The sequence below is a fragment of the Piliocolobus tephrosceles genome, chromosome 2 (assembly GCF_002776525.5).
Source record: "Piliocolobus tephrosceles isolate RC106 chromosome 2, ASM277652v3, whole genome shotgun sequence".
Taxonomy (NCBI): Eukaryota; Metazoa; Chordata; class Mammalia; order Primates; family Cercopithecidae; genus Piliocolobus; species Piliocolobus tephrosceles.
In genome coordinates, this window is record NC_045435.1 from 41970041 (window position 1) to 41985604 (window position 15564).

At 40.7% G+C, this 15564-nt stretch overlaps 1 protein-coding gene across 3 annotated transcripts in view; it reads right to left on the bottom strand.

Annotated features, from left to right (window-relative positions):
- SLC41A3 (solute carrier family 41 member 3) overlaps nucleotides 1–15564 on the bottom strand; it is a 78008-nt gene that overhangs the window by 29022 nt on the left and 33422 nt on the right. The gene's annotated exons all lie outside the window — the stretch shown is intronic.

A 15564-nucleotide genomic window follows, 5' to 3' on the forward strand; every position in this document is an offset into this window, starting at 1 on the left:
TAGGGTGTAAAGGCATTAAGATTTCAGAGCATCTAGAGTATTTCAGGGCCAGGGTGGCTGAAGTGGACTGAAGGTGGCACTCACCAGAGCTGAGCCGTCCAAAAACTTGGAGGCTTGGGTTTTGGATGAGTCATCCCTGTGACTCATCCTGTGACTCACCTTCCAGGATGGTGGTGGGATTTAGTACAGAGAAGACCACCGAACACTACGTTTCCCAGGACTGTAGGGGACTGACTAAGCTGGTGATGAAGAGGGAAGGAGGTGAGATGGGACAGACAGAAAGCAGCATGCCAGGCCAGCAGGAGCCACGGGAGCTGTGGGTTTGGGTGGAGGAACACAGACCACTGCCTAAGAGAAACAATCCTGATATTTGTCAAAAACAGCAAAGAGGACCTCCTCCAAGACTATGAGGGAGAGGAGTGCCTCCTCCAAGACTACTGCCATGAGGGAGAAAGAGTGAAGTCAACGCTGAGCACTACAGGGATAACTGAGGGTGAAGAGCCAATGTGCAGGGCAAGGGAGCAATTGAAATTAAGTGAATTCAGTTGGCTATCAAGGATGGGGGGGAGCACCGTGATAAGATACCAAAAGTAGAGAAGAGGAGCCTGGCTGGATATCAGGGTAGGGGATTTCCAGTAAACCAGCTTAGCAGGGCTCTTCTCTAGAGCAGACCCAGCAGGCAAGTGGAGAAGACAGCTCAGAAGAGCCTGACTTGGGTTTGGTCAAGGAAGGAGTGTTTGTCACCACCCACAAGGTGGCTCTCAGGGAGCAGGTCTCCATCAGGTAGGGACATTTTTCTGCCCTGGAATGGAGGTCCTAGAGATATCAGGGGAAATAGCTGCAGGCATGGGGTCAGTCTGAATAGGGATGAAGAGTTCAAAGAGAAAACCAGTGGGAGACAGGAGCATCTACGGAGAGCAACCCAGATTTTTCTCAACAGAAGGGTTTCACAGAGGCCTTTCCTCAATGTGCATTTAGATCTCATTGATTTTTTTAAAAACTTCTTTGAATCTGATAATTCCAGGCTTCTACAAAAAATCCCACAGGATCCTGTCTCCATTCTAGATTTTCTAAGCCTTTCCTTACTGTCTACGTAAAACAGCCTGCTTTCACCAACTTGGGGTGCCAGCGCCGGGTATTCTCCATGCATGCCTTGGGCCTGCTCTCCCCTCCACCAGCTCTGGGCCTGCGAGGCTGCCCTGTGAGGATGGCATCAACAAGCTCAACACACCCCCCTTGTCCTTTCACTTGTGGTTGGTTCTGGCCAATGGGGAGCCATTGGAAGAACACTGGAGGCCCAACAGTGAGTGAGACTGGGGTGTGTGACCACTGCACCCTTCCTATGGAGCAGGGGCTGTGATCTTCCACCCAAACCCACAGCTCCAGTGGGTTAGCCTTCACCTACAGCTACACGCACAGCCCCAACCCCACCCGCCAGGATCTGGAAACGGCCTTTCCTCCCTCTGCCCCTTGAGAACTGGAGTGATACTCACTCCCTGTGGGTGTGAGTCCTGGGGTGCTTCGCTGCCTCTTCTTGGTTTCCTGAATGAACCCTTCCAGAAACTCTGCTCACTGCCCACTTGTATGTCCCCTCTCTCCTACCAGGATCCTGACCTATCCAATGATTCATCCCTTCGGAAGGACGTTTAGCCCACTCACATAATTTGTCATTACTTTCTGTATTTTTTTCCAATAACAAAATACACTTACTAGATTAAGACGAAAGATGGAACATCTGTTTTGCTATCCTCATTACTTTCTGTATTTTTTTTCTAATAACAAAATACACTTACTCGATTAAAAAGGAAGATGGAAGATCTGTTTTACTATCCTCCTTTCCAGATTGGGGTGAGACAATCTTTTAACATTTTATTTGGGGATAATTTTAGACTTCGGAAAAGTTTCAAAGTCAACAGAGAGAGCTCCTACATACCCTGCACCCAACCTCTCCTGATAATACTTACATAACCTGAGATAGTCACGCATATGGTTTGGATGTGTGTTCCCTCCAAATCTCATGTGGAAGTGTGATCCCCAGTGTTGGAGGTAGGATCCGGTGGGAGGTGTCTGGGTCATGGGGGCAGATCCCTCATGAATAGCTTGGTGCCCTTCTTGTGGTAATGAGTGAGTTCTCACTCAGTTCACATGACAGCTAATTGTTTAAGAGTCTGGCACCTCCTTCCTCTCTCCTTTCTTGCCATGTGACGCCTGCTCTCCTTTGCCTCCACCATGAGTGGAAGCTTCCTGGGGCCTCCCCAGAAGCAGATGCTACCACTATGCTTCTTGTACAGCCTGTAGAGTTTGGAGGGCTCAGAAGAAGACAGGAAAATGAGGGAAAGTTTGGAACTTCTTACAGACTTGTTAAATGATTTTGGCCAAAATGCTGATAGAGATATGGACAGAGAAGGCCAGGCTGATGAGGTCTCAGATGGAAATGAGAGAGTTATTGGGAACTAGAGAAAACGTCACCCTTGTTACACCTTGGCATAGAACTTGGCTGCACTGTGCCCATGCTCTAGGAATTTGTGGAAGATTGAACTTAAGAGTGCTGTCTTAGGGTATTAGGCTAAACTTCTAAGGAGCAAATTTCTAAAGACGTGGTGTGGCTGCTTCTAACAACCTACAAACAGATGTGGGGGCAAATGAGTGACTAAAAGTTGAAACATATTTAAAAGAAAAGCAGAGCATAAAATTTTGAAAAATTTGCAGCCTTGCCTTGTGGTAGAGAAGGAATCAAAGGGGCCTAAAGAGCAACCACTGGCTAGAGAGAAAAGGGAACCAGTGCTGATAATCAATACAATGGGAAAAAAGCCTTGAGACATTTCAGATTTTTGAGGTAGCCCCTCCCATCACAGGTCCAGTGGCTTAGGAGGAAAGAATGGTTTTGGGGCTAGGGCACCGCTTCCCTGTACAGTCTTGGGACACTTCTCCCAACATCCCTGGCTGTTCCAGCTCCAGCCATAGCTCAAAGGACATCAAGTACAGCTTCAGGTGCTGCTTCAGAGGATGCAAGCCTTATACCTTGGTGGCTTCCAAGTGGTGTAAAGTCTGTCAGTGCATGGAATGCAAGAGTGAAGGAGGTTTGGCTGCTTTCACCCAGATTTTAAAGGATGTATGTGAAAGCCCGGATGCCCAGATAGAAGCCTGCCACTGGGGCAGAACCCCCACAGAGAAACCCTAGTAGGGCAGTGCCAAGGGGAAATGTGGGGTTAGAGGCCACCTAAAGCCCCCACTGGGCCAATGCCTAGTGGAGCTTGGAAAGGAGACCACCACCCTCCATACCCTAGAATAGTAGAGCCACTAGCCAGCTTGTACTGTGTGCCTGGAAAAGCCACAGGCACTCAACTCCTACCATGAGAGCAGTCACAGGGGTAGAAAAGTCCAGAGGCCTTGGGAGCCTCCTGTTTGCACCAGTGTGCCCTGAACGCAGGACATGGAGTCAAGGGAGATCATTATGAAGCTTTAAAATGTAATGCCTGTCTGCTGGGCTTCAGACTTGCATGGGGCCTGTTGTTTGTTTCTTTCAGCTGATTTCTGCCTTTTGGAATGAGAATGTTTACCTAAAGCCTGTACCACCATTGCATCTTGGGATGGGAGTAAATCACTCAAAAGTGGAAGAAATGTGTCTTGGGTTTCAGATGAGACATGGACTTTTGATTGAGTTGATGCTGGAATGAGTTAAGACTTTTGGGGACTACTGGAAAGGGATGATTGCATTTTGTAATGTGAGAATGAGATATTTGGGGGGCCAGGGGAAGAATGATCTGGTTTGGATATTTATCCCTTCCAATTCTCATGTTGAAATGTGATCCCCAGTGTTGGATGTGGGGCCTGGTGGGAGGTGTTTGGGTCATGGGGGTGGATCCTTCATGAATGGCTGGGTGCCCTCCTTATGGTAATGAGTGAGTTCTTGCTCTGAGTTCACATGAGAGCTGATTAAGAGTCTAGCACCTCCTCCTTCCCTCTCTCTTGCTCCGTCTCTCACCATGTGTCACATTGGCTCCCCTTCAGCTTCCACCATAACTGGAAGCTTCCTGAAGCCCTCACCAGAAGCAGATGCTGGTACCATGCTTCCTGTATAGCCTGAAGCACTATAAGCCAAATAAACCTCTTTTCTTTATAAATTACCAAGTCTCAGGTATTCCTTTAGAGCAACACAAATGGATTAACATAGTCACTAAACTAAAAATTGGACACTGGTACAACACTAGTAACTAAACTATAGAATGTATTCATATGTTCCCAGTTTTCTCATTAATGTCCTTTTTTATGTTCCAGGAATTAAATCAGGATTGCGCACTGCATTTAGCCACAGCTCCCGAGTCTCATTGTAGAAGAATACAAGTCAGCTATTTTGTGGGATGTCCCTCAATTTGGGTTTGTCTGAGGCTTGCTCATGATTAAACTGAGGTTGTGGATTTTGAGGTAGAAGACCAGTGAGGTCAGGAGAATTCACTGTGCACCTTGTCACAGGTGATAGCAAGACTCATCACCAATGCTGCTGACCCAGGTCACTGCTGAGGTGGCATCTGCCAGGTTTCTCCACTGCAAACACTGTTTTTTTGCTTCCTATACTCTCAGTTAGAAATGAGTCATTAGGTCTTGCCCACACTCAAGGGGGAGGAATTAAGCTTTAGCTCCTCTAAGGCAGTATATCCAAGATTTGAGGACATATGTTAAAACAACTAGAGCAATCTATACATATTTAAAGGAGATGCTTTGAGGCTATGCAAAGATCCTTCTTCTCTTTAAAGTCCCACACTCTAATAATGTATTAAGGGATCTTACCTGTGGATATGTGTACATACACAGGTTAGCATACATACATATATACGTTTCCTAATTCAGTGCACTGAGAGGGACTAGAAGTGGTGGCACCCCAGGAGCAACAAGTACACCCACTGCCCAGATCTTGTTTGCTAAATTCAGTTCTTCAATAAAAGAGCCAGCTTCCTTAGGAAAATGGCTCATTCTAGGGCCAGGGCAAGGAAAATACAAAGTGTGTACCTGGAGTATTTCACAGTGCCAAAAGGTAAGGGAGTGCCCAAGAGCGGGTGGGGCATGTCAGGAAGCAGGAGCCACCCGAGCTAGAACCATTTCAGCAACAGAATAAATATGAGTGCAGGCTTTTAACCTCAAGAATAAAGTAAATATCCATGCATCTATACATACCATAAATATCTCTCTACATACATATTACAATAGACATGAGTTCATGCTTATTTCCAACCCTAATCCAGCATCACAGGATTCATTCTAGCACTGAGGAGATAGTTTTTAAAATGTACTAGAGCGCTGGAAAATAAGAAAAGGTATTTATACTGTAACAGAAATGAAAAGGAATCCCTGAACAATGGAAAGTGATAAATTGGGTTGACAAGAGAATCCATAACTGAAAACAACAGAGGAAAGGCCTATTGCAAAAGGCAGAGGTAGTCCTGGGGATAATGGGAGCAGAAGGGAGCCTGGAGCAGCTGAAAGGGCATTTGCTGCAGAGACCTCTGCAGGAGCTTCAAGGAGGGTTGACCTTTCCCCTGCCTGCTTGGTTTTGCCAAGAATGAGATGTGGCCACCTGGCCTGGCTCCAAGCAGATTCAGCGAGAGTGTTGAGGTCAGAGAGGTGGGGCAGTGCCCCAAGTGGCCGTGACAAGAGGGACACAGAGCCCCCATACCCATGAAAAGAGTTACTGGCACATAGTCTAGGCAACACATTCTGACCGCCCTCCCTCCGATCCTTAGAGACAGCTTCCTCTAACTAAGGACAGTATTCACAGATCTACGAGGTAAGTGTAAATCTAAAATAAAATTATGCACAAGCACCTATTCACTAAAGGCAAGTCACAAGGCTCTGTGTTTGAAACTCATCAAAGTCAACCAATGGAAGTACAAAATCTAGGGAAACAAAATCAAAGTATGAAATTGAATAAGTATCTAGGATAAGTTAACTAAATGAGATGTCAGAGAATGGTCCTTCATAAATAAAAAGATAATTTTTGAGATTCTAGAAAGTACACTATCTCTGAATTTAAAATAAAAAACAAAATATCTTTTCATTATATGACTTCAATAGCACAGTGGTTGAAGAGAGAGTGATGAGTGAATCAGTGAAAAATTAAATGGAGCAGAAGTATTCTAGCAGAAATGTAGGGAGTATGAAAAGAGAGTTAAGAAACTCAAAAAGGTAGACTCAGAAACTACAATATGTACCCAAATAGGAGTTCCGGGGTGGGGGGGGGCGGGCGGGGAAATGAATAGGAATGAATATAAAAATACAAAAAAACCCAAAAAGTTTTCTATAGAGCTGAAGACAGATGTCTTTAGATTGAAAAACTCCAAGATACATGCAAGATAATGAGCAAAAGTCTATGCCAGAAACATCATAATGAAATTCCGTAACACAGATGATAAAAGAAAAAAATCTCCAAAAAGTCCAGATAGATAAACAAATTACCTAAAAGAAATCAGACTCAAAAGGGCACAGGCTTCCATCAGCAACACTGGGCACAAGAAGGTACTGAAAGTATAACTTCAGTACTGCAGGAAAATAATTGTGAACATTTCATTCCCTAGCCAGTCAGGCTGGCGCTCAATGGTAAGGAAAAAGTAAAGCATTTTCCAACTCCAAATGTCCAAAGTTTACTTCCAACAAATCTTATCCAAAACAATTACTAGAGGATGTACTCAACCAAAGCAAAAATAAATTTAAAAGGCAGCTGAGAAAGAGTGGCACCAGCAAGATGGTGAATAGGCACCTCCAGGCCCTTGTTTCGCCACAGACACATCAAATAAGAAACACAGACTGACAAAATACTTTGAGGCAGCCCAGAAACCAGTTAAGATCTGCAGCAACCAAGAGAAAATCCAACCAAGAAAAAGCCACCCTCAAACCAGTAGGAAATTCCATGGTGTTTCTGCTTGCCCTTGCACCACCCCCTCCTCCACACAGCAAGGTGCGGTTGGGAGGAATCACAAAATCCTAGAAAGAAAGAAGGAAAGAAAGGAATAGAACCTGCTGGCTATCCTCTGGCTTGCCTGGGAGCTGCCCAAGTAACTGGTTTCTGTCTCTCTCTCGAGAGAGAGCAAATGGAAATGGTGACACAGTTTGGACATTAGGATGAAGGCCACAGAGGTGCCCAACATGTTAGAGCCATGGAGGAAATGTAGACCCATGGGTACCTGAGGGAAAGAGATTATGGACAGAGGAACACAATAGAATGTCAAGGCCCTGAGAAGAAGCAGAGTTGACATTCCAAGAGAAATTAAGACATTTAAAAGCAGCCATGTATATGGGGGAATTGGAGAGAAAAAGCACATCCACAGGTCCTGGGAGATGCACGCCAGAAAACCCCTAAAAAGACCTTAAGCCTTCATGCCAGACTAATTGGTGAAGATTTTTTCCCTGCACAGAGCCCGTCTGCAAAGATTGGGGAGACAGCTGTTTTGCAAATACTTGATTTTTTAATAAAAGATGAGAAAGGATACCCCAAAAAAGTGAAACACAGTTTAGTCATAAAAACAAAAAAAACTGACAGACACTGACTCTAAAGAAAGTCTTCAAGCTTGCAAAGACTTTAAAACAATTGTCTTAAATATGTTCAGTGAGCTAAATGATATATAACTGTAGGAAATTAAAAAAAAAAAAGATATGAACAAGATGAAAATGTCAACAAAGAAATAGAAATCATAAAAAAAGAACCAAACAGAAATACTGGAACTGAAAAAAAACAATAATTGAATTGAAAAATTCTCTACAGAGGTTCAATAGCACACTCTAACAGAAGAATGAACAAATTTGAAAATAGGTCATTTGAAATTATCAAGTCTGAAGAACAAAAATAAAGAAGATTTAAGAAAAGTGAATAAAACTTAAGGGAATTATAGAACACTCCATTGTAATACATACAATTTGGAATTCCAGAAAGGAAAGAGAGAGATAAGTGGGCAGAGAGCCTGTTTGAAGAAACAATGGCCAAAAACTTCCCACATTTGAAAAAAAAAGATATGAATATAGAAATGTAAGTATATGAATTTCAAGTAGGATAAACTCAAAAATATCAATACTGAGACACATTATAAACAAACTATTTGAAAGTCAAAAACAAAAAGAGAATCTTCAAAGCCAACAGAGGAAAGAGATTCATAACATACAAAAGATCCTCAATAAAATCATCAGTGGATTTCTCAGCAGAAACTTGCAGTCCAGAGGTAATAATATTAATATATTTAAAGTGCTGGATAAAAACACCTGTCAACTGAGAATTCTATATCTGGCAAAACTATTTTACACAAATGAGGCAAAAATTAAGATATTCCTAAATGAAAGCTAAGGGAGTTCATTCTTACTAGATCTACCCTACAAGAAATGGTAAAGAGAGTCCTTTAAGTGGAAATGAAAGAATGCCAGACAGGAACTTGAAGCCAAATGAAAATATAATGTTCTCCAATAAAGGTAAATGCACAAAAAGGCATTAAAAATTGTATTATTTAAAAATTGGTTCGTAAAAAACTTTTATAAGCATTTAAAACACAAAAGCACAAAAGTGTAACTTTATTTTAATAGGTACACAATATAAAAAGATAAATATTATGACATCAATAACAAAGTTCAGAGGCAGAACTGTAAACAGTAGAGTTTTATATGCAATTGAAGTTAAGCTGCTGTCAGTTTAAGGTAGATTGTAATAACTTTAGGATGTTGTATGTAATCCCCATGGTAACTACAAAGAAAACATTTATAAAATATAAACAAAAAGAATTAAGAAGGCAATCAAAACATATCACTGCCAAAAAAAAAAAAAAAAAAAAAAAAAAAACACACCACAGAGGAAGGTAATAGGGAAGAAATAAGAGACAAAAAAGCTATTAAGACACAGAAAACAAATAAAATGGCAACAGTAAGTCCTTCCCTATCAGTAATTACTTTCAATGTAAACAGGTTAAATCCCTTAATCAAAATACAAAGACTGGCAGAATGGATTAAGAACAAAACAAAACAAAAAACAGGATTCAACTATATGTTGTCCATAAGAAATTCACTTTAGATTTAAGGACACATAAAGGTTTATTGTGAAAAGATGGTAAAAGATATTCCATGCAAATAGTAGCAAAAGAGGGCTGGGGTGGCTATGCTAATTTAAGACAAAATGGACTTTAAGTCAAAAACTGTTACAAGATACAAAGAAAGACATTATACAATGATACAAGGATAAAATCATCCCAAAGATAGAACAATTACAAATAGTGAAACATGTTTTACCAAACATCAAAGTTCCCAAAATATATGATGCAAACATTGACAGAATTGAAGAAAGAAACAGAGAGGAGTTCAACAATAGTTGGAGACTTCAATACCACACCATCAACGATGAATACAACAACTAGACAGAATATCAGTAAGGAAACAGACGGTGTGAATAACACTAGGAATAGACTGGACCTAAAAGACATACAAAACACTCCACCAAACAATGGAAGAATACACATTTTTCTCAATGAAATGTGAACATGAAACATTCTCCAAGACAGATCATATGTTAGGACATGAAACTAGTCTTAATATATTTGAGAAGATTGAAATCATACAGAGTATATTTTCCAATCTCCAGATTGAAGAATCTCCAAAAATGTAGAAATCAAGCAACACACACGTGAACAACCAGTGGGTCAAAAAAAAAAAAAAAAAAAAATTCCAAAGTAAATTAGAAAATATCTCAAGATAAATGAAAATGAAAATACAACACATCATAATTTATAGGATGCAGTGAAAGCAGTTTTAAAGGGAAATTTATAGCCATAAACAATTCCATTAAAAAAAAAGACCTCAAATAAACCACCTGAACTTATACCTTAGGAAACTAAGAAAAGAACAAACTAACCCAAAGTTCACAGAAAGAAGGAAATAATAAAGATTATAGCAGGGATAAATAAACTAGAGAATAGAAAGATAATAGAGAAAAATCAATGAAACTAAGAATTGATTAGTTCCTCAAAAAAAAAAAAAAAAAAAAAACTCAAAGCCTTTAGCTAAATTGACTAAGAAAAAAAGAAGTCTCAAAAAACTATAATTAAAAATGAAAATGGGACATAACTACTGATTCTACAGAAATAAAAAGGAATACAAGTGAGGAAATTGTATCCAAACACACTAGGCAGCCTAACTGAAATGATATATTCCTAGAGAAACACAATTTACCAGGACTGAATCATGGGGAAATAGAAAATCGGAATATACTGAAAACTAAGAAAACTAAATCAGTAATTAAGACCTCCCAACAAAGAAAACCCAGGACCAGAAGGCTTCACTAGTGACTTCTACCAAACATTTAAAGAAAAACTAACACCAATCCTCCATAAACTGTCCCAGAAAATTGAAGGGGGAGAAATACTTTCAAATTCATCCTATGAGAACAGTGTTACCCTAATACCAAAGCCAGACAAAGACACTAGAAGAAAAATCTACAGACCAATATCTGCTGAATATTGATACAAAAATCTTCAAAGAATACTAATAAATTGAATACAACAGTATATTAAAAGGATTATGCAACATGACCAAATGGGTTTGTTCCTGGAATACAAGATAGTTCCACATAGAAAAATCAATCAATCCATGTTAACAGAATCAATGGGGGAAAAAACCACATAATGAACAAAGCATCTGACAAAATTCAACATCTTTCTATGATTAAAAAAACACACCCAAAAAACTAGAAACAAAAGGAAACTACCTCAACATAATAAAGATTATATGTGAAAATCCCACAGTAAACATCACTCTTAATGGTGGCAGACAAACTTTTGCTCCAAGATCAGGAACAGGACAAGGATGCCTGCTTTCACTACTTCTATTTAACACACTACTAAAAGTTCTGGCCAAAGAAATTAGGCAAGAAATAAAAAAAAGTAAAAGGTATACAAACTGGAAAAGAAGAAGTAATATTACCTCTGTTTGCAGATAATGTAATCTTATATGTTGAAAACTCTAAAGATCACACACACACACACACACAAATTTTTATAATAAATGAATTCAGTTAAGATGAAGGATACAAAATCAACAGACAAAAATCAGTTGTGTTTCTATACAGTAACAATGAATAATTCAAAAAAGAAGAAACAATACCATTTATAATAGCATCAAAAGGAATAAAATACTTATGAATTAACTTAACCAAGAAGGCAAAAGACTAGTACATTAAAAACCACAAAGTATTTCTGAAGAAATTCAAGAAGACACAAATAAATGAAAAGACATGCCATGTCCATGGACTGGAAGACTTAATATTGTTAAGATAATACTAGGCTGGGCACGGTGGCTCATGCCTGTAGGCCCAGCACTTTGGGAGGTTGAGGCAGGTGGATCACTTGAGGTCAGGAGTTCAAGACCAGCCTGGCCAACATGGTGAAACCCCAACTCTATTAAAAATACAAAAATTAGCCAGGCATGGTGGCAGGTGCCTGTAATCCCAGCTACTTGGGAGGCTGAGGCAGAATTGTTTGAATCCGGGAGGTGGAGGTTGCAGTGAGCTGAGATCGCACGACTGTACTCCAGCCTGGGCGATGGAGCGAAACTCTATCTCAAAAAAAAAAAAAAAAAAAGAAAAAGAAAAAGAAAGATGACAATACTAGCTGAAGAATCTACAAATTTAATACAATCTCATCAAAACCTAAACATTAAAATATTTAAGCAAAAAAACTAAATGCTAGCCAGCACAGTGACTCACGCCTGTAATCCCAGCACTTTGGGAGGCCAAAGTGGGCAAACAGCTTGAGCTCAGGAGTTTGAGACCAGCCTGGGCAACACGGTGAAATCCTGTCTCTACAAAAAATACAAAAATTAGCTGGGTGCAGTGGTTCATGCCTGTGGTCCCAGCTACTCAGGAGGCTGAGGTAGGAAGATCACCTGAGCCTGGGAGGCAGAGGGTACAGTAAGCCATGTTCATGCCATTGCACTCCAGCCTGGGTGACCCTGTCTCAAAACAAACAAACAAACAAACAAACAAACAAACAAACAAACAAACAAGAACTAAATGCTGTATTTTGATGAAATAGAAAAATAGATTCATAAATTCCTATGGAATTTAAGGGACCCTGAATAGCCCAAACAATCTCAAGAAAGAACAAGGTTGGAGGTCTCATACTTCATGACTTCAAAACTTATTACAAAACTATAGTAATCTGAATGGTGTGGTATAAAGACAGGCATAGAGATCAATGGAATAAAATATCCTGGAAATAAACCCTCAAATATACGGTCAAATGACAAGGGTGCCATGGACATTCAATGGGAAAAGGACAGTCTTCAAAAAATGGAGCTGGGAAAACCAAATATCCACATGCAAAAGAATGAAGTTGGATGCTTATGTTACACCATGTACAAAAATAAACTCAAAATGAATCAAAGACCTAAACAAGAATTCAAACTACAAAAGTAATCAAAAGAAAACATAGGCAAAAAGTTTCAAGGCATTAGACTTGGCAATGATTTCTTGGATATGACACCAGAAGCACAGGTGACAAATGCAAAAATAGATGAACTACATGAAAATTAAAAACTTCTGTGCATTAAAGGACATAAGGCAAAAAGGTATCCTACAGAACTGGAGAAAATATTTGCCAAGCATATACTGATAAGAGATTAATATTCAGAAATATGAGGAACTACAACTCAACAACAGAACAACCAAGAAAACTAATTAAAAACTGAGTAAAGGACATGAACAGACAGTTTTCCAAAGAAGATGTACAAACGGCCAATAAGCACATTCATGCTCACCATCACTAGTTATTAGAAAAATTTGTATTAATTTTATAAGCTAAAAGAAAGAGAATTGATAACTTTACAACATTGACTTTTGCCATTCAGGAACTTCACCTCTCTCCAAATTTTTATTTCTCTTTATAAAGCTTTGTAGTTTATTTGTGTAGGTTTTGCCCATTGTGTTTTGAGGATTATTCTGAAACTATTTAAAAACTGGTTAATAGTTTGAAGGGAATCTCTTTTTAAATTATACTTTATAAACGACTATTTCCAGTGTGAACAGGAGTATATAGAGACAAGTTTATGTATGTTAATGTATATATTTTATTTCATTTAGATGTTTTGAAACTGGCCCACTTTTCTGTTTGTTTTACAGTTTTCTAAGTGATTTGCTTAGATTTTCCAAGAAGGTAAGCATATCACTAACATAAGTTTTTGTCTTCCTTTCCAATATTTAAGACTCTTATTTTCTTTTCCTAGTTTATTATACTAGCCAGAATACACAGAACAACATAAATAAAATATTCTTCTGTTTCAAGTTGCACTAAGAGTATCTTTGTAAGTCACATATGGGAGTTGAAGGCAAAACTAATAGATGGAGATTGAAGGTAGATCAGAGGGTCCGGTATGGAGTAGGGGAGTGAGCTGCAACAGTGACAAGAACTTCCCAGGGAGATGGAGATGTTCTGTGTCTCAACTAGGGTCATAGCTACAAAGGTGTATGTATTCGTCAAAAGTCACTGACCTGCACACTTAAACCCTCTGTTTTTATTGTTATCAATTTATACCTTAAGACTGATTTTTTTGAAAAAAATAACAAAGTAAAACCTTTGAGGCCGGGCGCAGTGGCTCACACCTGTAATCCCAGCACTTTGGGAGGCCGAGGCGGGCGGATCACGAGGTCAGGAGATCGAGACCACCCTGGCTAACACGGTGAAACCCCGACTCTACTGAAAATACAAAAAATTAGCCAGGCGTGGTGGCGGGCGCCTGTAGTCCCAGCTACTCGGGAGGCTGAGACAAGAGAATGGCATGAACCCAGGAGGCGGAGCTTGCAGTGAGCCGAGATCGCGCCACTGCACTCCAGCCTGGGCGATGAGCAAGACCCCATCTCAAAAAAAAAAAAAAAGAAGTAAAACCTTTGAAGGTTCTACTGTGATAATGAGTGTCTATTCTCCTTTGAGACTGTTGTAATGAATTACATTAATATGGCCAGGCAGGGTGGCTCACGCCTGTAATCCCAGCACTTCGGGAGGCCGAGGCGGGTGGATCATGACGTCAGGAGTTCAAGAATTACATTAATAGTTCTTTTTTCCTCTCATGTTTTACATATTTTAAGAGAATTAAAACACTAAGATATGATCATTGTAGAGAAGTGTTTAAAATGTAGTTATGGGCTGGGCACAGTGGCTCATGCGTATAATCCCAGCAGTTTGGGAGGTCACTTGAGGTCAGGAGTTCAAGACTAACCTGACCAACTTGGTGAAACCAGGCCTCTGCTAAAAATACAAAAATTGGCCAGGTGTGCTGGCACACACCTGTAATCCAGCTACTCGGGAGGCTTAGGCATGAGAATCACTTGAGCCCAGGAGGCAGGGGATACAGTGAGCCAAGATCATGCCACTGGACTCCGGCCTGAGTGACACAGCAAAACTGTCTCAAAAAAAAAAAAAATGCGGTTAAGTACTATGAAACAAACACCTGAAATGCCTCCATGGCAGAGATTACTATCAATATTTTTTCCCTCCCAAACACTGACCAAAACAATTGTGCACACATATATGCATGTATACACACGAGTTGTGTGTGCATGTGTGTGGCTGCATCATGTTACCAGCTGCTCAGACATTTCCATATCCCACAAGGCTCCACATGATGTGGCCCCATGTGTTAGTTTCCTCTTGCTGTTACAACAAACTTAGTGGCTTAAAACAAAAGAAATCCATCCTCTTACAGTTCTGGAGGACAGGAGTCTGAAATGAGTCTTATGGGGCCAAAATCAAAACCTCACTCTCTCTGGAAGCTCTAGGGGAGAATCTGTCTCCTTCCCTTTCCCAGCACACAGAGCTCCATCCCTTGGCTCGCGGCCCTTCCTCCATCATCAAAGCCAGGAGCACAGCATCTTTCCTCTTTTATGCTGCTTCCACCACATGGCCTTTTTTCCTGTCTGAAATGTCTCTCTGATCCCCTCTAAAAGGACCCCTGTGGTTATACTGGGTCTATCTGGATAATCCATGACAATCTCCCATCCCAAGGGGCTTCTCTTAGTCACTTCTGCAAAGGCCTCTTCCCTATAAGTTAACATCCACAGGTTCCAAGACCAGGACCTGGTTATCTTCGGGGCCACTGTTGGGCCACTCACACCTCACCTATCTCTTCAGCCTCATGTTCGGCAGCCCCCTGCCCCCACCCCATCTGCCCTCTGCTCTCTAGCTATGTTGCTGTCCTCTCAGTTCCTTGAACACACCACAACCTCCTCTTGCCACAGTCTTTGTCACCTACAGGATATCACATGGGCATCAGAGAAAGGGAGAAACCATTCTGTGTAGTAGAAGGGAAAAAGCTTCAGTCTCCTGGGATAGCTGGGAAGGTGTGAAAAAAGCTGGCAAAGCTTGAGGTCAGGAGTTCAAGACCAACCTGACCAACTTGGTGAAACCAGGCCTCTGCTAAAAATACAAAAATTGGCCGGGTGTGCTGGCACACACCTGTAATCCAGCTACTCGGGAGGCTGAGGCATGAGAAGGCATTTTCCTTAGGCAAAAGGAACTGTGTTGGTTCAAGTGCCCAGAGAAGACACCTCCAGTG